Source organism: Pinus tabuliformis, chromosome 5_2, assembly GCF_031772625.1.
Source record: "Pinus tabuliformis cultivar Carrire ecotype Pingquan chromosome 5_2, CPIR1, whole genome shotgun sequence".
NCBI classification, from domain to species: domain Eukaryota; kingdom Viridiplantae; phylum Streptophyta; class Pinopsida; order Pinales; family Pinaceae; genus Pinus; species Pinus tabuliformis.
The window spans coordinates 820,815,785-820,841,194 of NC_142306.1; the positions used below are offsets into that span (position 1 = coordinate 820,815,785).

The 25,410-nt window shown below is 34.4% G+C and overlaps 1 pseudogene; it reads left to right on the forward strand.

Annotated features, from left to right (window-relative positions):
- The first annotated feature begins 20,317 nt into the window (after positions 1 to 20,317).
- Positions 20,318 to 21,073, forward strand: LOC149161826 (CBL-interacting protein kinase 32 pseudogene; annotated as a pseudogene).
- Positions 21,074 to 25,410: the final 4,337 nt, after the last annotated feature.

Genomic DNA, 25,410 nt, shown 5'->3' on the forward strand with positions numbered 1-25,410 from the left:
TTCAATTCTAGAGCCAACCAGAAAATATTATGTTACCAAATCAACTTTGATTAATATTGTTGTAGCTTTCTCCATCACTAGTATAGTTTCCCTGATTTGTCATACGAGCTTCTCCTTGTTGGCTCCCGCGAATGTGGGCCTAGCCATTAATGTGACCTAGAGCTTAGACTCTGCTATGACGAGGGCCCATTCGTGCCAATGGTTTTTGTAATGAAGAGAGTCCTATGAATTGGACCTTCTCTCACGGTTCTACGTGGAAAAGCCTAGCAGGGCCTGATATGAGAAATTCCACGGATACCTATACACATTACCCAATCACCTCGTCCATATCTGAGAGGGAATCCAAAATAAAACTCGACATCGAATCAGGCCCCAACTTCTGCAGCTCACGATGATCCGTTGGGTCGTGAATCTCAGGTGTTCTAATGTACGACGCCATGGTCGCTGAGGTTGTCGTTTCAGAGTCCCTTTCACATCATGACATAGATCATGTTCATCATTACAAACCTATATTATGTGTAGGTGAGATCATGTTGAATCACACATATAGGATTCTAGCTGACATTTTATCAAGCACTTGTTGTAGTTAGTAGATGTGGGGATTCGTACAGTCAATCTCATGAGGAGTCTGAGATGCTCTCGTATTGCGACAAGTCGATTACAAATGGAGTAGAAACAACAACATGTGATAGGGTGATATTGGATTGCAAGAGAATTTTGCCTTACACTATACTTCGTTGGACCACTAGACGTTCAACAAAAAAATGATAACTCGTGTGCAATTCAGCCTACTTGACACACACAAGCATTGTTCAACAATTAACGTGGTGCCTTATATAGAGTTATTACACACCCTGGATTCTCATCCTTTTCAAAACATGGGTTCTCCTTCGACAGTAGCACTCCAAATATTTTAGACCTATGCCCAACACATCTAACATTCCCGCAGTCAAAATTTATGTTAAATAATGGGGCTTCCATCAACTCAAAATCCTACTGGACGATGCCCCATCCTCTTATATGCATTAAGGGTGGTACTTGCAGCTGGAAGGAAACAAGATGTCGGGTAACTGTGGATTTTCTAGAATGGGCCATGGGACAATCCACAATTATCTTGAGAAAATATTCTATGCAGATGAGCCTATGGTTGGGTGGAGATTCATCCTCAGAACATTGTTGTGGTCAGCGGGATCCGATTAGGACGACAACTCTGAAATCTCTAGTAAGGGATATCTTCGCTTTATAGGTAAGTCTTCTCTTCTCATGTTTTCTTAAATTATATGCTAATCAATTGAATATTTGTGTGTTGATTATTAATAGCATGGATTGATGTAAATAGTTTGTATGTTTTGATTTAGGGTCTTGATAAGACATGGAAAGTGTGTCTTAGTGATAAAAGGACTAGTGATTGAGGGCCTGACCATTAAGTCAAGAAGTGATAATGTTAGGTGTTAGTGAAAGGAAATGGAGATGATGGAGCTATAAGATATTAAGCTTTATTGTCTACATAACATGAATGTATTAATTATGATTTGTAGCTAAGACCTTTAGTGACCTCACATAACTTGCAGTGATAATGTTTAAGTTGGGATCACTGTTATATAATGATATATTCTAGCATTCAATACTTGATATATAAGCATAGCCTCATGGTAGTATGGTGTTGTAACATAATTTCCAACATATTCAACTAGTTTAAAACGACAAATTTCTAAGAAAACAAATTCACCTTTTGTATCAAATTTCATATTATATTTATTTTCGATCATGTAATTAATCACAATGACCACACTAGTGCACCTTTCAAGAAGGTTGATGTTCAATTGTGGAGGTACAAAAGGAAATGTGGATATGTGAAGGATTTATTATTACACATGGCAAGTATCCACACATATGATGGGCTAACTAATCACTAGGACAAAATCATATAATCATCAAAGGTAGAGAAAACATCAAGCAAATCCATGGATGATAGAGAATGATCGAGTGGACGAAGGCATCTAATGGTTTGAGGATTTGCAAACTGTTAGCTAATTAAGGATATGTTTGAAGGTGAATAATGGGATGGCAATGTGAGGATCTTTTAAATTATATGAACATGTTGAATTACAAGAAAGAAACTTTATTAATGGCTACAAACATGTCAGGGTTTCTAGGGTGAGATCGAATTGTAAAAGGTTGAACTCTATGCACTATTTTCTCAATAGGAAACTTGGGATTTAGGAGATGATGTTACTCTAAGTGATCCATCCATTGAAATATTTGCACACTTAGTGTGCATTTTTTTTCCGAGGAAAAAAACCGTGCTTTTCTATTAATCAAAAAATAAAAAAGCTACAAAAGGAATGAGTAAACATTCCGCTGAGATTGCTTGTGCCCAGATGCATTGAAGCAATCCGTACGCTGCCGCAAGGGCCCGAATGCTTTCGCACCCCACGCAACGTTAGAAAACTAACGTGCACAAAGAATAAGAAACGAGAGAAGAGGAGAGAGAATGTGAGGCAAAAACTGGAATCCGGCAGTGAGTTGAACTCACGCATCAAGTTTTTCACCCCTTTTTCTTTTCGACCTTTCACCACACTCCTTGTGAGGGCTCGATCGAAGCAATGACTAGCTGTGTTTCTATATTCTGTGGGCCAGGTTCTTTGTCTGAATCTGAAGTATCTGAGAGGTGGTGCCGTTTTATGCCGCCCGTACTAGGTTGCATGCTTGTCTCCACTGCCTTGTTGTCTGATGAGATTTCTTTCTGATTCTCCATTTCTTGGGCTACCTCAGTTTTCTCTGCTGGGATTTCTTCCTCTGCTGCTTCTGATTCTTCGTCATCTGAATCTGGAGGAGAAAAGTGCCATCCTTTCCTCGGCTTCCCTTGCTGCTTCTTTTTATTCTTGGCTTCTGGGCATGAACTTTGTAAGTGTCCTGTCTGCCTACAGATCCTACATCTGAAAGCCGTGTTTTCATAATCTAGTACCTGCAACTAGTTCTGTTGTTTGTAGATCAACCTTATACTTTCAGGCAGCCCCTTACTTAAATCTACTTCCACACAGATTCGTGCGAAGGTGTAGATCCTTTCATCGATCCTTTCCAGGTTTGTTTTGATGTATTTCCCTATGCTGTTCCCAATGCCTTCCAGCACTCGTTCGTCCCAAAAGTGCAAAGGAAGATTATGTAGTCTAACCCATACTGGCATTTTGGTTACAGTCATTTTATTTGGGTCAAAATCCGGGAACCATGGGGTCACAAACAGCCCCGATGTTCCCCAGAACCATGGTCCGACACTGATGACTATATCTCTGACCTCCTTGGATGTGAATCTTACTATGAAGAAACCCTTTGCACATAAATGAATGTCGCATTCCATGGTCCAGTTGTTGAAGATCCAGTGGAACAGATCCATAGGTTTTGGCCAAAAGCTGTTGAAACGGCAGATTATGGCTTTCGTTTCATAGGACTTGACGTAATCATCAAGCCCTGAAGAATCTAGGTTTAATGCTGGGGTTTGCTCTGACTGATCTACTATGTATGGCATGGGCATGTGTCCGCCTTGATCTGGAGAGAAACCTGAATTCCTGCTGCCCTGTAAGATGTTTTTGTATGATCCCTTTGGTAGGTGCTGGGCTGCTGCTTTTTTCCCTTTGTCTCCCCCTGAGGAGCTTGTTTGTCCCTGAGGCAGAGCCCATCCTCTTAGTCTAAGATTTAAGATAATGATCGATCCTGGTCCGATCTCATAGCTTTCCATCGATCTGCAGTCCTGGAGAGACCGCCTACCACTGACCAGATGTTGGATTTGAACAGGGTATCCCATTTCTGCCCATATTTGATATTTCAGCTGCATAACGGTCATTCCTGCATGAACCCACACTAGACGAGATTTCCCCTGAGGGGGTTTTATCAAAATCTGAAAACTATTTGTTTTTACCTGCTCTGGTGGCGTGCTATACCCCAGATCTGGCCCTGATTTTGTTCGGTCCTCCTTGTGCATGCCCGGATCTGCAGAAACTCTGCACGATCTATGGTTTTTGCCCTCGATCTGAGGCCTGGGGACAAACTGTACTCGGGTAAAGGCTTGATCGAGTAGATCTAAGCCAATACTGCAGTAGCTGGGTCCATGCGATGAAAGAGAGAGCGGATCTGCATCGAGCAGTCCCCCTCTGCCGTTTCTCTGAGTATTCTTGCTTTGACAGGGCCTTTCCTCTAAGCACCATACGCCACAAGATCTTCTTTGTTCGAATGCGCATTTCAGGATCTCGTTCTTTCGCGAGAGAAGACCCTCCTCAAATATCCATGCAGAGAAAAGGGCTTCCGTTGTTTTCCTCGCCTCACATTCTCGCTGAACGCTTTTATCTCGTCCCCGATCCGGAATCGCTTGATTCCTTTTGACTGCAGCCTCCACAGATACGTAGCCGTGCAGATCTGGAAAGATTTGAGGCGTTTGACTGCGGATGACAGGCCATTCCACTGTAGGCAATCACGCTAGAAACGGTCTACCAGCAGCGTTCTCTGTTATCCCAGGCCCTGAATCGCCTTTGGCCCCTGCGGCGGGCTTTAGGACCGAAGCGGCAACAATCATAACTCTGCAGGAGCAAACCCTAATCGTTTCCATCGCTCCGTCCTCCACACTTAGTGTGCATTAAATAAAGAATCTATGAAAAATATATTGGTGAAAAGAATTAACAAAATACTACAATACTAAGGAGGATGACATGGTAGGACCAAATAGAAACAAGTGCGTGAAAAATGATTTCCAAATTTGAAAATATTAGACAACGTTTTAGACGAATATTTTCCCATAAATCATTTTTAACATGGTAAAATATTAAATATTAAAATTTGAAAAAATATAAAATTTAAAATAATAATAACTAAAATACCCATGAAGCAAGAAAAAAAAAAGTCCGAACAAAAGGAAAAGTGTGTATTTTGTAAATGATGTTTTTTTTAAAACAGTAGTGGGATGCATTGTTATTAGTCACCTTCTTTCTACATACTTTTTAAAGTATATATATTGCATAGTGTATTCTCCTTTTCATAATTACTTAACTCTTCTCAATATTAAAAAAAAAAAAAAAAAATTTAATCAAATACATGTGAAGACAGTTGTGTGCAAAATCCAGAATTAATTCTTCTAAATGTAAATTAATTATGCAGTTTATTGCTACGACAATAACAAAATAATCACACTTCAATATTCACAAAATAAAAATAAAAAATATCGCAGAAGATAACTAGAAACTCAGAAAATATTAACACACATACAAATATAATATTGTTCTTTTTGGACAAAAATACCTAAAAAAAACCCGATATGCGAAAACTGCTGCAGCTGCTAATGGTTTTTATTATTACGCAACAGTGAGAAATTCTACTACAATAAATATCGTCAAACTGGTGAATTTACCAAAGAGAAATACTGTTAAATTTTTTCTGATTGATTTTACCATCTCTCTGACAATCTTGACACTATTAGACCTCTAAAAAGATAGTCGTCCGAAGTGGTATGTCTGAGGGTCTGTTGGTTCTGATGGTCTGAGGGAGGGTTTCTCGTGTTTAATAGTCTTAGGCTTAGAGGCTTATATAAATCGACTCTGTTCTATAATGCACAATTTTCGTATTTAAATATTGAAACTTCAAGTTCTTATTTCGAAGTGTTGTATTTGCCGAATGCTCTTAAGCATGATATTAGGTTTACTCGATTTCTGGTTGCACCGCCTCCTGGTTTCACAGTGTGTTTAAGCGAAATTACCCAATTATCTTCCGCTCTGTATTTAAGTTTCGGGTGGCCATGAAAATCCTACAAGCGAAATTACCCCATTATCTGCCGCTCTGTATTTAAGTTTCGGGTGGCTATGAAAATCCTACCGTCGATTCCTTTCTGTAGGTTATGAACTGTTTTGTTCTGGAACAGCTACAGAATCCTTGTTTTCTTCTGATTGGAGAAGGATTCTTCTTTATATATTTAACGAAGATGGTTCTATTATGGTATCTTTAAATTGTCTTTATTAATATGAGTGAGTAATTTACACTCTTTTTCTTTGTATGGCAAATTCTCTTTTAAGGTCATGGAACCGAATGAGGTTAAACTATAACCCACTGTTTTCTATTGTTTTAACGGTTATGAATAACAGTGAATTCCTTAGTATTCTGCAGTTTTACCATTCTTACATTTAGAAACTATACTTTGTACTATATTTTTTTCCATGCATTTAAAACCAAATTACTATTTATATAAAATTTAGTATTCAGTTTATTAAAAGAATGCAGTAAATAAATATTTATATATATGGGGATATCACAAAACACGTTTTGAAAGAGTTGTTTACAGTGTAAATTTTGTTCATTCACTTGAAAGGTGCACATTCTGCACAATTCAAAACAGAGAGGAGAAGAGAAACACACCCAAACTTTAGTTTACGGTTTTGACTTAGTCACTGGTGGGGAAGAGCATTGGAGTGTTCCCAACATACTTACCAAATTTGAAAAAAAAATATCACTAAATCAAATTCAAATAGAAAAAATTAGAGATTATATATTTTACAAATTCAAATAGAAAAAATTAGAGATTATATATTTTATAAATAAAAAATTATTTTTCTTTGTTATAGGAATTTATTATTTTTAGCAAGTATAAACTTATTATTTTCTATTATATTTTAATTAAAAAAAAATATTTTTTAATTTAAAATTTTATATTGTTAATTTTTAAATATTAAATTTTTTATTAATAAAAATATTTACCCAATCAAATTGTAAGTGTAATTTTTTAATATAAAAATTTCTATTTTTAGTAATATAAAAAAATTATATTTTAAATATTAGATTTTATATTAAAAACATTTTATATAATTGAAATTTATATTTTTATATATTAAATTTTATATTAATTAAAAAAATAACAAATTAATTTTAATATTTTTTAACCTAATTTTTTATTATAAAATATATATATATTATTTTTCTATAAAAATAGAGAAAAGGCAATACCGAATTAAAATTTCGAAATTTACAGCCGAACCGTTTATTTTCGAATTTTCGTGGCCAATACCGCTGAACTTGGTAACTATGTTTTTTACGGGTCAATTTTATCAACAAAAATAAATGTTTTACCATTTGACAAAGAAACCGATCATTTTAATGAAGCCCCAGGTGAAAGTGGATCAAACCATTTGTGGGGTGCAGCACTTCCAGAAGATTTTTTGGGTGACGCAGAGACCGAAGTTCAAGAAGAAATTACTTCTGAATTTGCACTTTAATGGTTAAGGTAGTGAAACAGCTGGCATTACAACACGTGGAGAAACATGTTAGTCTCGACACTGCATTATTTGATGATGGTTTAAAAAAGTCATTTATGGAGGTGGAGGAATTGTGTGGATGGGTATATAAGTGGTAGAAATTTGAGTAAAAAAATAAAAAAATCTTGTAAAAGCAGTGTTTGAATCTTGTTTTTTTAAGGTTGAAATAGATTCAACGTCATCAAAAATGTTTATAACACTTAAAATTTTGAAATTTATCAGTTATAGTTTAAATTTACAAAAATCCTTACTAAATTTTTTTAAAATATAAAAAGAATTTCAATTACTTTTAGAGAAAAAAACAGTCTGATTAAAATAAGGCAAAAGAAAATAACAACCCTTATACGAATTGCAGATTCGCTGAAACTGCTGACATGGCAGCTCAGGCCCATTGTCTCTGTCCCGTTTATATAGACAGACGTTAGCGTTACAAACCAAAAACTCTCAGTTCTTTAATATCTGTCCTTTGTCCTCGCCCCGTTAATTGCGGACTCGAGGTAAATCGGGCTACAATGGCTCGTGGGTCCGGTGCAATGCTGAAATAAGCTAAAAATTTATTTGTCATTTATTTAATTTTAAATAATTAATAATAGTTTTTATTAGATTTATTTTATCTTTAATTGTTAATATTTTTTTACAGTTGAGATATAATTGAGTGTTGATTTTAATAATTAATAATATTTTTATATGAAATTTATTTAAATATAATTAATGTAATGGTTTTAACCATTTTTAAAATAGAAAATTACATATTTGATAATTTGACAATTTGAAATAAAAATTGAAATGAATTCAAATATTTTAACATTTTTTAAAATAGAAAATTATATATTTGACAATTTAAAATAAAGATGGAAATGAATTCAAATATTTACGAATTTATTTTGGAACATATATCTTAATATGTCATTGATTTGGATGTTAAACGATTAAAATAACTTGATTGGGATGTTAGACGATTAAAATCAAAATGGTGAAAGATGGCGAGCGATAGGAGCGCACGTGGTGCCCTGCTACAACCCGTCTACCACGTGGAATCCCCATCCACAGATCAAGTGTTCGAGTCCCTCCTCGCCGCAGGATACGCAGAGATGGCTACCATTCTCCGCCACGCGGACGCTGCAGGGTTCGACATCGCGACCTGCAAGAACGTAACAATCTTCGCCCTGCCAGACCTCGAACTGTTCCCTGTCGTCTGTTCCCCGGCTCTTCCCCGCCACGTGCTTTGCCACGTTGCAGCGCAGTAGCTTTCGTACGGCGACCTGGTGAACAAGAGAGGTTATTGATGGACCGTAGAAGAGTGTAACAGCTTCAAAGCTTCTTGTATTGTATTTTACAGAATGGAGTTTCCAATTTTTTCTGCATCATCGCTGATTGGTTCTTGATGTTAGTGTTATTGTAATGGAATTGATGGAAATTTAATGTTGTATCTTTCCACAAAAAATTACAATTTAATGAGTTTTGAAACGTTAATATGGGATTAATTGTTCATTCAAAAAGGTAGTTTTAAGAATTTGAGAATCTATTACGGTAATCTTATAATATTTTCAACATTTATCATAAATACGCGCATAAATAGTTTTTAATTTATATATTAATATATATTTTTTCCTATGTTAAATTAAAAAACAAAAATGTTTAATAAATATGATTTTTTTAATTATATTTCAAGGTTTACTTGACATCTATAATTGAATGCATAATCTATTCTTCTAATTATATTCATTATCTATTTCAAAAAAAAATTAATCTATTTCATAATTTTGAATTTTTTTGTGTTGACAAGACAAATTTTAGAATTGCATTTCAAAAATTATTATTTAACAAATATATTTCAAAGTTCACTTGTTCACAGTATTGATGTCTATAATTTGAGTTATGTGCCCAATTTTGAGTTTATATATATATATTGTTGTTTTCCACACTACATTTTAAAATGATGAATCTTAGAATTGCATTTCAAAATTTACTATTTAATTGCATATTTAATCAATTTTTTAAATTAGATTTGTTATCTTCAAAAAATTTCTCTGCTTCACATTTTAAATTTTAAAAATTTAACAAAAATAAATTTTAGAATTACATTTCAAAATTTACTATTTCACAAACACATTTCAAAGTTCATTGTTTCACCATTATGGACATTATAATTTGAGTTATATGTACAATTTTATGTTTATATATTTATATTGTGTTGTTATTTTTGGCACTAAAGAAATTTTAGAATTATATTTTAAATTTTCCTTTTTAAATAGATATCTCTAATTAAATGCACAATCAATTTTTCAAATTAAATTTAATCTATTTTACGTTTTAAGAATTTAATGTTCAACAAAGATAAATTTTAGAATTATATTTCAATATTTATTATTTTTCAAAGATGGATATCTCTAATTTCAACTAAATGTACGACTTCTAATTTATTAATTGATGTTTTGTTGTTATTTTCCACTTGACATTTTAAAATTTCTATGTTTAATAAAAATAAATTTTACAATTATATTTCAAAATTTGTTGTCTCACAATGAACATGGATAATTTGATGCATATCAATTTTAAACAACTTACGGGATCCAACCCTTCTCAAAGTCTCAGGTATTAGAGAATTTCTCGTTCAAACTGTGTTGTTATCAACTAACATTCTAGCCACCCGAGCTCAAAGTTTAAATACCTTACTGGAATTAGGCTCTCCGGGCTAAACCACCTTTGGGCTACCCCAATTTTAAACCACCTTTGGGCTACCCCAATTTTAAACAACTTACGGGATCCGACCCTTCAGATACAAATGTTTGCTAGAGTTTTAATTAGGGGAACAATGTAAATGGATCTGAATGAAACCCAAGAGAGCTATATCAATTGCAAGAAATCTTGAATCCCAAATAAAGTTGGCATATTCAAATAGGGTGTGGATAAATTCCAACCATTCAAGTAGGAAAATGCTTCAAACACAAATGTTACCAGTGCAAATACATATGGATGTTTAACCAAAAGACAAAATTAGCATCTTCTAGTCAATAATTACTAAGGATAGAGATATTTGTTATCTCTGCAATGCATTATTTGGAAACTACCCTAAATAACCAAAAATTGCATTATTTGGAAACTACCCTAAATAACTAAAAAGAGAGAGTAGCATACTCCTTTCATGTCAATGATGCAATTTTTTAGACCTCCCTCTTTAACTAAGATCCAAAATTCTAATTACACTCTTTGGCAACATCTGGTGACACTTTCACTGTCATCATGGAAGAGTAACAATTTAATGCTACTCTTTCCTACACTACTGATTTACGACGTTTCTTTGCAACATCTGGTGCAATTGCTAGTTTATAACAAGTTTAAAAAAAGAAGATGTGTAAGGGGTTAATGTTTTCATATGACATTTTTAGTAAATACTTTTATATTTAATTTTATTGTGATTTATAAATTTGTATAGATATTAATTTTAATGTGTGGAGTGAGTTATGATGAGGATAGTTTGGTTATTAATAAATGTGTACAACTTAAAAAAAATAAAAAAATAAAAATAAAATATAATAAAAAAATTCATAATTACGAAATCATATGACTTCATGAATATGAGTAACTTTATGTGAATATAAAGGTTTCTTATTACATTTTAGATATGTTGAAGTTATATAACTAAGAAAGGGAGGATAAAGGAATTTGAAACCTTATTTAGTGCTACAAGGGCAAGGGAATATAGATATGACCAATAAATAGTTATAATGTGTGGGCAAAGACATTTGAGTAATTAATTTATGTAATATTTGTCTTTTACACTCAATGTCCTTATGCTAAGATCTTTTGATAAGGTCAAAGAAAGTAAGAACTTAGTGATCATGGCATAATTTGCAAATTCAATTCCATGAATGATGGGCTCAAATGTAAAATGGATTCAAGATTATTGTTGAGCATAACTCCTAATTAATGGTTATTGGATTGTCTTTCTTTGAGTTGCATCTTAAAGATGGGAAGAATGGCGATAAAATTCTAACTATGGACATTAAGAAAATACCATGGGATATGAAGTAGCATACAATCACATAATATGCTAAATTGATCAATGTGATGTGTGGATGTAAAGAAGACATCAAACATTTAGGCAAGATCTGGAGATGATTAGTAAATTCTTGTGTCTATTCCATTGGAACATGGCATCACAATAGATCTGATCAAATATTAAAATCTTTACTTTGAATTTAATTCCTTTTAAATCTCAAATTCTTTATTTATTGTGTGTATTCTTACAAATAAATTAGCTAAAATGTGAGCAATATAGAATGAAAATAAATACACACAACAACCAAAATAGGCACAAAAATTTCCCTATGAAACCCTTACAGGAGAAAACCTAGGTAGAAGGTGAGGTTGTTTTGCTCTTTATTCTCTCTAAGTATGGAAAAACATATACAGACAAAGAAAGAGATGTTCTCTATTGATTTACCTAAGACGTATGAATTATAAAGTTGGTACAAAATATTAACCCCTTTTATTTTTCTCTCTAACTTCCCACTCTCAGTTGCTTAGCTCAAGTATGGAAAAAAAATACAATAACATCTAATGGAACCCCTACTTCTCCTAGTGGCTTAGTATTTAACATAACCTAATAGCTAACTAGATGTAAGGTTTGAATCCCTCAAACCTCAACTAGAGTTAAAATTTTGGACCTTCTAGAGACTTTTTGATAGTCCACACATGGCTAGCCCCATATGCATGAGTAACTAGGGCTGATGTGACATACATTTGTACCATGGTGGTTAGTATAATAGATCAACTTGAAGAGGCATATATTTTTCATATGAACTTTGAGCACCAGAGGGTCTCACTCAAGTAAGAGCTTTTTGACCCCAAAAAAAAAAAATTAATGCCTCAAAATGGATTGGCAATGTTAGAGACACCAATTTTTCAAACTGGGATCTATTAAGAAAAATGAACTTGCAAGTTGATTCCTCTAATTTTTCCAATCTTAACATATTGAGATAGAAGACAAATAATATAATAATCCAATCCAGATTAGGAGAAATTATAAATGAGAAATAATATAGCAATTCCCTAAAGTACATGTGATGAAATCAAAATTGGAAGAAACTTACCCCTCAAATGATAATAAACCTATCAGAAGATAGAAAAATAAGTATAAATAAATGAGGGCTCTAAGAAATGAATGATGATAACCTATTGTGATACTCATAACCACAACCAATCTAGAATGATGAGATGAACATAACAGGGTAATAAATAGATACATAAATTGAATATGTGGAAGTTTCTCAAACAAGTGTAAGAAATCGAGCAAAATGTGATGCAAGCTTTTGGAATTAGGGAATAGTCATGATGAAATTTAACTTAGCACTCTAGCGATATCTTATAAATGAAAAATCATGTGGCAAGCGGTTGTGGAATCACATAATTTATGTGTGGCAAAGGAAATAAACTATGTTGACTAATGAGCAAACACCTAGCATGAAGTACATGAAGGAATGTTGCAAGAAATTCTATAATGAGACTTTTAGAAGGATTATGCATAATTGACAAAACAAGTGAATCAACTAATGGAGCTTGCATGAAAATGATGGCCCCAAAAGTGCCAATGGGGCCATCAGCAACACTTTCCCACAGGAATGTGGGCTTGTTCATTATAATGCATATGTGTTCATAGGCATTTAGGCTTGGAAAGGCCTAGGCTACCAACCACGACGCCAACGAGGCCACTAGCTTGGCATGGATCAGAAGTACATGTGCATTCTTAGGAAATCTTATTATGTAATTTGAAATCCATAGTTTTATACAATATGAAAACCCTAGCTTTGTATATTTTGAAAATCGTAGCAATGTAGAATGTGGAAACTCCAACATACTAAGTTTAAATTTGACTACATAATTAGACATTGTAAGTAAACTCACCATATTGACCTTATATTGCAAGTTAGCAATGTTTGTTGATGTATATTGAAGTGGAATGTGGATACCCTAGTTTTGTGCCATTTAAATACCCTACTTTTGTGGATTTGAAACCCCTAGTAATGTAGAATTTGATAGAATGGAATTATATAGATGGAATTATTGTGTATACCATTATGACTAATTTATACCCAACCCTCTCTATATCTCTATTTCCATTCACATTTTCCTGTCTCTCGCTCTCTCTTCTTCCCTCTCTATTCCCCCCCCCCGCCCCACCCCGACCATTTCTCATTTTCTCACAAACACTTCATTGACTTTTGTTGAAGCAGTTCTATGAGCTTTCTTATCAATGCACGCATTCACCTTAAAATAGTGATTATTTAAGTACGTCAAATATATTGTATTGTAGTGTGTGAATAACATTATAAAAATTATCTATAATGAAACTTAATACAAATAAAATAAAATTCCCCTTTTTGTATTTATTTTAAGAAAACTGAACTGAAAACTCTCCAAACATGTTCACATATAAAAATGTAAAAAAAAAAAAAAAACAAAAACACTTAAACTAGTTCTAATTTTATAAAAAAAAAAATCAAATTGAGCTCTTGGTTCCTTTACCTTAGCATCTAACTTCACAATAAATGACTTAATTTCATCCCCAAGTTTGTTAAGGTTAGTGTTAGAATGTACCTTGTCAATGACGTTAGTGTGCATCTTATAGTCCATCACTGGATCCTGTTGTAAACCTGGAGATTCCCCTTTAGATTTACATTCTGGAAACATGTACAACTCATTAGGCTCATAGCTATCTATAACTACCAATTGAATTTTCCCTAGAAAACATATTTCTCATACAACTTAGGTGATAAATGAAATGAAAACTCCATAGACTCACAATTTCAAAAATTAGAAGGAATATTATTTGAACTCATTACAAGAATGATCGACCCTATGAATGAAACCTTGATTCTTAGTAGAAAATTTATCGGTTGATGCAAATCTCATGCTCTTCAGTGGTCATGAATATAGTTTTGATACTAATAAATTTGAATCTCTTTAGTGATCATGAAAATAGTGTGCTCTACCTCACAATCAAAATAGTATCGAGGAATCCCAATATGTGAATCATTAGTGCTTCTACCACCTTCACACTTTTGGTGCTTTTGCCTCCTTTAGTGTCTCCAACTTCATCACACAAAGAGAACTGAGCAAATACATGTGTTAAGTTACCAAACTCCTATATCTATGTGGCATTTCCCTAACATGTAAACAAAACTGGAGCTAGTTTAGCATTTCCATAACATGTAAACAAAATGGAGCGATCTGACTTTAGAAAGTAATGCATAAAAATTATTGAGTTCAATTCTTTAGAAATAATAAAGTAGGGTTTCTAGTCGAATGATTTTGGCTATCTTCTAGTATTATGTATCTTTATGAAAGCTCAAATTCAACAACTTTAGAGAATTTGTAAGTGATTTTCATAGAACTTGGATAATTGAATTCCACTAATGACATATAAGATGGAAAATGGTTGGTTCACACTATTATGCACATGAAAAGCCACACATTATTTGTTTATGATCTATAACCATTTCTAGTCAACTTGCATGCCAAAGGTAATAAGACTAGCTTTGATGCAATTGGACAAAGGTAGGTATTATCACAGTCATAATCATTGCATACATATTTGAGATAAACACTTAGCAACACCAAAGAAAATTATCTCAAACATATAAGGTAGTAATGGTTGGTTAATTATCAAACTTTTATGCACATGAAAAATCACACATTGATCACATATGGTATAAAACCATTTCTACTCAACTTTTGTGGCCACCTCATTATTCAAAGTAGGGACTAGATGCTTTGCAACTATCTCCATCGTTCTTCTAATTTTTTTCCATATTCTTAAAGAGAGCAACTTATAGTCATTGAAAATAGTTAAATATAATAAACTAAAAAACATACATAAATTATGGTTATATATTTTAACATAGGTTGAATAGATCTATGCAGTAAAATGTTATATTATAATTTAATTTAATTGTAAACTAATTGACATTGTTTATTGTAAAAGTAAATATTAAAACATAAAAATATATCTAATTAATTTAAAATGTTATGTCTAAGAACAATTAGGATAATTTTGGAACACAACTTAAGAGCTAAATTTGAAATTATAACACAACTTAAAAGCTAAATTTGAAATTATATATTAATTGATTTATGGAGAAAAAAACTAAAATACTAGGTGATTTTCAATGAATAATTAATATAAAAAAATATAGTTTTACTTCAAAAAATAGAGTTTCCAAATTCTCCAAAAAAATTAAAGTTAAGTTAATGTTGTGTATTATAAATATTAAGATAATTTTGGGACACAACTTAAAAGTTAAATTATATATTAATTGATTTAGGGCAGAAAAAAACTAAATTTGGAACATTATTTGAATTGATTAAAAAAAAATACTAAATAATAAGTTGATTGAATATTTTGTATTATAATGTAAAATACTAAGCAATTTTCAATGTATAAATAATCTAAAAATTAGAATTTTGCTTTAAAAAAATAATGTTTCCAAATTCTCTAAAAGACTTGAAACAAAAAAAATTGGAAACCCCTCGAACACTAACAATAAATAAAGGCATGTTAGTTGTTGGCTTCCTCTTGATTCTCTCATGTGACCTGACAGTTCTAGTCCGTAAGCATCATTTACTCACTGTCATGTTGTTGTTGGGCAATTTATTCTTTTTTAATTTCCTCAACAACTAATTTAACTAGATTCAAAACCATCAGATAAATAGTAGTGCACCTAGCGTGAAAATACTATGTTTGCCTCTTCCAACCATACATATTTTTCATGTTGAATTCGTATTTAATATCTCTATTTTCTTCATGACAGTGCATCCTATTATTCACATAGAAAATTGAACTCCTATTCTCGTCGATGAGACTTTCCTCTCTTCTCACAACTCCATGGATATTAGTGGCTTGACATAGTCTCAGAATGTGAATTGTGTTCCATTTTGAAATTATTAGATAACACCCACAAATTCCCTCTTTCAATTGCCATACACTTAATGAGTAGACTACCATAATCAATGTCTGGATCATTTTCCAACATCCTTTCAAACAAATGACAACTGAGTAAAACACCTTCAAAATAAAAGTTTGTCCACATAAATTTGGACACTAAATTTATGTTTTTCCATGTGAATAGAGGTGATTTATAAGGTCTTCAAAAGAAGCAACCAAGAAATCAACTTGCCCAAGCAAGTCCAATAGGAAAAAAACACAAGGTTCAACAAGGCACTAAATGGGCCACATAAGTGAATTGGGATCCCAAAAACATAACCTTGTTGATCATTCAAGGCCATAGGAAACAAAGTACTAGTTCAAATTTTGAAATAGATAAATCCACCACAATGCAAGAAACCATAGAGCCTCCCCTACAAGCATTCTAGGATAACCCTACAAAACTGTTATACCAACTGCTGCAGCACTCAAGTCACTTCTTAAATAATTACTCTACTCCAACATCAAATCATAAGCCTAAGTTACTATTGGGGTAATGCTCATTGAATGCTAACTTCCCTTGCTCCTTGCCACTTGAATTGTCACTTGGTTTTCATGAAAGTCATACTCATAACTATGCCTTAAAAGTTAAAAAATATGAAAAAGTGAAATCCTTATAACCCTTACAAATTTACCATCTTTAAAAGAAGATGAACTAATCACCCATTCCACTTGGTTTTTATGAAAGCATACTAACTATGGTTTGAAAAGCTAAGAAGTAGGGAACGATGAAACTTTTATAATCCCTACAAGTTTACCGTCATTTATAGAGCAGGAACTATCTATTTGATTATTACAACCCAATCCTAATAAGAAATAAACTAGAGGACTTTCAATCTTTTGAAAAGAGCCACAACCTAACTTAGCTACCTAGAGCCCATTCAAAGGTTGTTTCTTGATTTCCCTTGAGATCAAAGACCCCCTTCAACCTACCACGAGTAAAAATGATATATAATTGTTAAACACACATGGACAGCAAACAATATGAAAGATAAATCATGTGAGTTCATTTTTTATTAACATGAGATGTACATTTATAATACAATGTTGTGACTCTTGGGTTTCAGATCCCAAGGTCTCTTGGACTGCTTAGTCCTTTCAGCTTCCACACTAACCCTTTAGGATTAGGTGTCCAACATTCCCCCCCTTAATCCGAAGGGTTATGTATGAGTCCAAGAAGAGAGCTGTAATACAAAATGCACAAAAATGCATGGCAGCACTAGGCTGAATGTGCTCTATGAAATGTTGGTATAAAGGGCGGTGGTTTAAGGATGACCACCAACACTGGAACGCTTAGTGCAGTTCCCGGAACTCTTCCAAAACTGGCAAGAAACTGAAGTTTTCTGCTAGAGGAAGTGTTCTCAATCTGTGATGGTTTAAGGATGACCAACAACTCTGGAATGCTTAATGCAATTCCTGGAACTCTTCCAAAACTGGCAAGAAGCTGGTGTCTTCTGCTAGAGGAAGTGTTCTCAATCTGTTCACGGGCATCTTTGTCTCTGGCTACAACTCTGAAACTGGTGTGGCAGGTTGTGGCTCAGGCTTGCTTGATGTGACTTTGAAGCTTGTAGATGACCATCATTTCCCCCCCTGTCAGGTACAAGGTGAGAAGATGGAGAAAACTCAACTGCAAGACTGTTCAATACTCTAGAACAAGTTCTGACATGCGTTTGGAATATCTTCTTGGCTGTTGATGCCCATTGCCAAGAAGCGATCCATCCAAGATGAATCTTTGTTCTTGCAGGACGTTTGTTTCTGAAGCATCTGTGTGAAGAATGACTGGTTTTATGACAGTGCTTACATGGATGAAGATCAAAACAGTGATCTTTCAGATGGCCAACTCGATCACAGTGTTGGCATTTCTCAATCTGTTGTTGTTGTTGTTGTTGTTGTTGTGGAAGAGGGGCAGAATCTGGAACAGTTGAAGCTGAACTGTCATGAGGAGCAGGTGAACTGTCATAAATGAATCCAGCACTCTGAAACTGAATGGGCTTGGCATAGTCTGGAATATGAAAGGACAAGTCCTTGTCATATCCAAGACCAGTTCTGTGCTTGTTGTGGACAAGCTGTTCCCAAGGTCTAATGATGGGCTTGGGAAGTGCAGACTGAGTTTCTGCATCTGCATGTACAACTGCTGCTTTATTTGAATGAACAGTAACATTATTGACTTGCTGTTTATGGGAGTCTGTTTCATTGTTCTGAACAGAAACAGGTTCAGAATGATGACTCCACTGCTGTAATTCTTCCTACTGTAGCTTTGTTTCCAGCTGCAAAAACTCAATATTTTCTTGTATATTTTTTAAACAGATTTGAATGTTTGCGACAATTGCTTTATCAATCATAATTGTATTGTCCATGGTAGAATGTATTAGAGTATTCAGTAATTCTAATACAACACCCATTCTATCCATTTTGACAATAATATCACTGCAAAAAATTGATTGGTGTACCACTTTGTCTTCAAAAAAATCTTCAAGTATGTAGCTTTTCAATATACTTCCATATACCATGCAATTTCATACCATATGACATATTTTTTTCATGAACATATTGTGCGCAAAATTACACAGAAAAAAACATCTTAGCCAACAGACTGTAATGAAGAAGTAGCTGGGAAGCAGAGAACTTGGTTACACGATGAGATGGATACAACATATCTCTTCAGAAATCCAAATAAGTATATGACAACCCAACCATTAGCAGAGGTCTATGCAGCTAGACTTGAATTTCAAACCCCTTCAAATAGTGTACAGGGATGGAATTGGCAGCCAAATGCTTCAAGAAAGATGGTCTACTAATAATTATCACCAAAAAGTACTTTCTGTCACTAACCCTTCACAGTACGCATGCAACAATATATGGGCAGACCCTTTTACAATACTGCTGGATATTCCAATGATTTAACTCCATTGTTCTCTGCTCATCACTCCAATACATGGATAGTTATTAACATTGCACAACTGGTAAACTTCAATTCAGGAACAGGGATCCGCTTCAACATCCCTCATTGCATCTACTTGTCAAGGCTAGATGACCCAAACTGGGCTCCAACAACACACTCAGTAAGAATTAAGGATGCTTATACCCCAGTCCACTTACCAACGATACAACTTCAGCAAAGAATCATTCTATATAAGAAAAATCATGTGCACAGTGTCAAATTCGCTCTGATCCCTTTATTTGAGAATGATCTTCAATGATTACAATGCAGAACCTGAAACTTGCTCCAGCTGACACGAAAGCAATTAATTTCCTTAATCCAGTGCTAGTACGATGCCTGGAGATCACGCTTCAGCGATACTGGGTTAATTCAGCCTCCTGGACAATATAATTCAGCCACCAATAAAGTCTGCTTCAGCACTTGAGATTGACTGATATACCAATTGGAATGATAACAACTTTCAACCTGCTGCAAATAAGGAATCAGACCTCTGGAAAGATGAATTCGTCCTTGGCAGAGATAAGGTCTGCACATAAAATAAACTCAGCCTCTGATAATAAGAATTCGTCCTCTTTAAAACTGATTTAGAATTCCTGAAAGATACCAAAGATAATTTTGTTCTCCACCCAGAATAACAAGCTTCTGATTTGGATCCTTTTGCTGGAAAATTTGTATTTCTTCTTGAGGAGAAATCGACCATCCAAGCAAAATGAATTTGGCCCTCTTTATTCAGCCTTCAGGTAGCCACATAAAATCATGAAATCAACCTCTCCTTCCAATCTTCAATGGACTGAGATAACTCTTCCAAGTTGAGCAAATAGCAGGGGAAATGCCCAACTCGGCCTGCAAAATCTACACAATTTCCTGGTGCAAATCGAGCCCTCTTGAAAGACTAACTTGGCCCCTTTATAAATCAATGCCTTCAACTTCAAAATCCATCATCTCTTCAAGTAATCGACATCTGCTTCATATCTAAAAGGATCTGGGATTTCTCGACTATATGCTGGGCGGATGGCACAATAGAAAACCCACTCGGCGATTTCATATACAATACTGAAGCCTAACAATACTGTAGATTTGTAAAGCCGATTTTACCTTTCCTTCATGGTTTTCTTCAAGTGCAAAAAATCTGATTTCAAAAACCCAAAGACGCGTATTACAGTACCCGATATTTTAGAGGATGTATGGTTTAAGAAAGGCTACAAGCCACCCAAGTTTCAAGAAGACGTGGATATAAATCTGGATGATGTGGATGCCGTTTTCAATGACTCTGAGGACCATCTTGTAACAGAGAAGAAAGAGACACAGCCCGTGTTAATGAATGCATTTGAACTTATCTCCAAGTCACAAGGTCTCAACCTTGGCATTTTGTTTGAGAGCAATATGGGTCTTGTTAAGCGAGAAACAAGGTTCACATCCAAACACCCTGCCAAAGAGATAATATCAAAAATTGAAGAAGCTGCCGGACCTCTTGGATTCAGTGTCCAAAAGAGGAATTATAAGATGAAGCTGCAAGCTGCCACGACTGGAAGAAAGGGGCACTTATCCGTAGCTACAGAGATATTTGAAGTAGCTCCGTCGCTTTTCATGGTTGAGCTTCGTAAAGCCGGAGGTGACACATTGGAATTTCACAAGTTCTACAAGAATCTTTCAAGTGGGATAGAGGGCATTGTCTGGAAGTCTGAAACGATCATGGAGCAGAGGGACTGCGATGGCTGGAGAATGTTCCGCAGCGCACCAAGAATTCCCCTCGAAAGTTTCAAATCAATTCGGATAGCAAGAAGAATTTGCTTGAAAACGTTACCATGCAGATGCGCAGGGAATCAATGTCAGAGCCAGGCAGAGGCAGAGCAGGTGTAGCAGATGCAGGTCAGAGCGCTGGCAGTTAATGCGCAGAGAGACAGAGGACAACAGCAGAAATTAATCAATGCGCTAACGTTCAAGGGCAGAGAATGTCAGGATAGAGAATGTCAGGACAGATGTGCAACAACAGCAGCTAATTATATGGAGCAGCGCAGGAGCAATGGACAGAGATGTCAGTCAGGAGTAGCGCGTTAGCAACAAAAACGTACACAGTGACAGAGATAATGAAGACCACATCAGCACTATTCAAGGCAGCTCAGACACAGAATTATGGGCAGAGGTGCAGGACTGACATGCACATAACAGGCCACAGAAAAACAAGACGCTCTGATACCATGTTAAACACACATGGACAGCAAACAATATGAAAGATAAATCATGTGAGTTCATTTTTTATTAACAGGAGATGTACATTTATAATACAATGTTGTGACTCTTGGGTTTCAGATCCCAAGGTCTCTTGGACTGCTTAGTCTTTTCGGCTTCCACACTAACCCTTTAGGATTAGGTGTCCAACAATAATTAAAAAAAATACTTATCTAAAAATTAATAAAACTTTTATATCATAATTTAAAATATTCTATAATTTGCAATTTAATTCATAATTTAATATAAATTTAACTCTCCAACATAATTTATAGAATCCAAAATTAAATATAAAATAAAACTATAATGTGATCCAAAATAAATGTAATTGAATTCTCAAATATGCTATAATATACATGTATTAATCTATAAAGAAACTAAAATTTTTATTTTACAATATTTATGAATTATGATATAGTTTATGTTCAATTGAATAAGTGAATGGTGGAAATTTGATAATAAAAGTCAATTGAATAAGTGAATGGTGGAAATTTGATATTTTTTATTGAAACTTTCATTTTATAATATATATAAATTTGGATATTGTGTACATTCATAGTCAAATATGTAAGAATTAATATAATTTTTATTTAGTTTAGAAAAAAATTGTAAATGCAATTGATATGAGTGATCTTATGGCATAATACTTAATAAAGTTTTGCAAATGAGTAGTAAGCTAAGTGGACTTAATTGTGGAGAAAATTGATAATTAAGGGTGCTTGAATTATAAGAGTCTTGAGATGAATGACCTCCTTGGAAATCCTGATTATAAACTACCACAATTCTGAAATGTTCAATAATGGGAAAAAAGCTCATATTCACAACAACAACAAAAACACATTCCTAATTTTATTATAAAAATAAATATTAAAATGAATGAAGGAATTTTTCACTTTTATTTTTCTTGTCGATCTCCAACATAAAACAGGTATATCTCTATGGACTCTAAAGGCTTCTAGGATGAAACATGCGAAACAACTTCTAATATGAAACATGAAAATTTGGGGGGATTAAAGACTAGATTTTTGGGGACTAAACATTATATCTCTGTGGACTCTAAAGGGTTCTAGGATGAAACATGCATAACAACTTCTAAGATGAAACATGCAGATTTAGAGGGACTAAAGTCTGTATGTATGTTTCATAAAAGGTGTAGATCTTTATAAAATAAAGATAACTTATTACATTTTGTTGTATCAAGCCTAAATTATTTATTTTTCTTATATCCATGCAATACAAACATAAAAGCATAAATTGATGACACTAAATATCTATAAAAAAGTCCACAAAAATAATCCAATTTACTCATTTAAATGGTTCCCCAACCATCCTTGAAAGCTTGCTTATTTTTTCAACTATGAAGATGATGACACTACCTAGAAAACTAGCCACTCACAGAAAACTTTGATCATAGAATTATTCCTACAATCCTTTTAAAATAAATACTTCTGCTACTCCAAAAATAGCAATTGTAAACTTTATGTTTTTCTACATGTATCCTCTTCTGTTCAATGAACATTGTAGTCACCATGCTTAGAACAAAAAGGAACATACCAATCCCAACCCTTTGAAAAACAGTTGATCCTTTCCTGTCATTCTTTTGGCTAAAGGTACAACACAACAATCATATATAATTACAAGAACAAGCCCACAAAGCCTGGAAAGGGCCATGGAAATGTGAATCAACGTTTATATCCATGGAGCTAACTTGCTTTATGAACAAATATGTACTCTGTTTTAGTGCAACAATTTTAAAAATTAAGCAAGAGAACCAGATGGGCACCATTCTTAATATAAGTGTTTATTCTACTTAAGTTTATAAGTGTTTATTCTACTTGAGTTATTGTGTAGACAATTTATGGATTTGAATTCATATTTCCCTGTGTATTAGTATACCTTCCTGAGGGGTCTTGCACCATAGCTATTGATTTGTCCAAAACGTAGCGCATTGCCAACCAAAAGTAGATATCATGATATAATGGTTAACTGTGTATACACAAATGGGTTTGGGTTTATAGTTATTAAAGACTGACAATCTATTAATACTTCTTTATCTGTGATATTTTTTGGAATAACAGTCTTAACCCAAGAAATGATTTAAGAATCTGTAACTTGTTGAATATTATTTGTGTGGGATAGCGTAGTTTGCCTTGATTTAACAGAATCCATATAGTGGTTCTTGTAAAGCAACTGCGTATTGGAAGGCATGCTGGTGTTTCTTTATCTGGTAATGCAAGTTGATGTTTCTTTTTCTTGTAATACAGATTACAATGCGAGAAATCTGAGTGATGGGGCTGCCTGCAAGAAGCTTGTGCTTGTAAAATGGTATCCCACCGAAAAAGACAACGGTGGCTATACCCATGGCCACGATGAGAATCCCAACATATTCTAGATTCACATTAATCAGGTGGCTTCAGAGTTGAGAGATACACCACCAGAGTTAGAAAATCTAATCCCTGAAACAATAATTTATACAACATTGTAAATCATCATCATCAAGGAGATTACATAATGAGGAAAAATACATACAAGCTCATGTTCAGAAGAATGAGGAAAAATACATACAAGCTCATGTTCAGAAGAATGAGGAAAAATACACCCACAATTAATAGACAATCACACCAAAATATTGTATATTCAGTGGCCCTAAACAAAAGGAAACATATTGCAATTTCGACGACCTTTATAGCTTCATTTTGTTGCTTTGATCCCCTGCCAAATCAAACAGTTTTCATAATTATGGATGGCTTCCTCTGGCTCTAGCGGAAACCTAGATGGATTCCTCTGCCTCTAGCAGAAATCGGGTGTGAGCTTGGGTATTTTGGTGTGCAAACTGGGCGAGCTATGGGGAATGGGGGTGATTGGGAAGAAATACCACAGACACAACTTTCATAATTCAGAATAGTTTCCTCTGGCCCCGGAATAGCTTACTTTGGCTCTGACGGCAACTCTCTGAGAGCTGGGTATTTCTGTGTGCGAAATAGACGAGCTGTGGGGAATGGGGCAATTGGGGAGAAGGGCGAGCAGTGGAAGAACAAGATAATGGGGCAATTGGGGATAAGGGTGAGTTGTGGGAGGGAATTTTAAATTGAGTCTCGAGCCCCTCCCGATACGGCAACTCCTATTTCTTACCCCATAGAAAAGTTAATGCACTCTGACATGCAAGGGGAATAGTAGTTTCCTTGCTGCTATATTTCCTTAAAGTTGACTTTGGCACTTTAGCAGCAAGGAAACTGCTATTCCCCTTGCATGTCAGAGTGCATTAACTTTTCTATGGGGTAAGAAATAGGAATTGCCTCCCGATACAGGCTGTCCAGAGTACAGTGCAGAGACAGGGTTTTGACTTGAGAATCACGTCTGTCTATGTAAACGGTGAGTAACGGAGACGGAGGAGGGCCCCGCTATCCAGGTTGACAGGCCCAACGAATATGCAATCGAGTTAAGCTCGACGAAAAAAAATGTATCTCTTAAACTAGGATGAATTCGTAGTTGGTATGAACTATTTGTAATTTTTAGTGTTGGGATGATGATGACAAAGGCAGCGGTATTCACTCATGGACCATAGGCTTCTGGTTCAAAATTTTAATCTAAGAAAGCTCGTGCTTTCTCAATATCTATTTTGTGAAGAAGAAAGAAAGAAATAAATTATTTTAATGTCCACTAAGTTAAAAATGAAAATATTGGTAATGAAATTTAGTATGATACAATTTTAGTGATAAAGTGTTTGGATGCTCCATTGGTCAATTAGCCATGGGCATGGTATGGAGACCGATTGATTCGATCGACTTCATCCAATTCTAGTCGGATCGACTTGGCATTCGTTTTCATGTGTTCTATTTTCAAGATGACAAACTCTCACGTGAAAAATCCATTTCAAGTATGAAGGGTGTCAAAATGATGTAATGTGTGAATTTAATTGGCATAAAATCAACTATATCCAAGCAAGCCATCAATTAATATAATGTGCA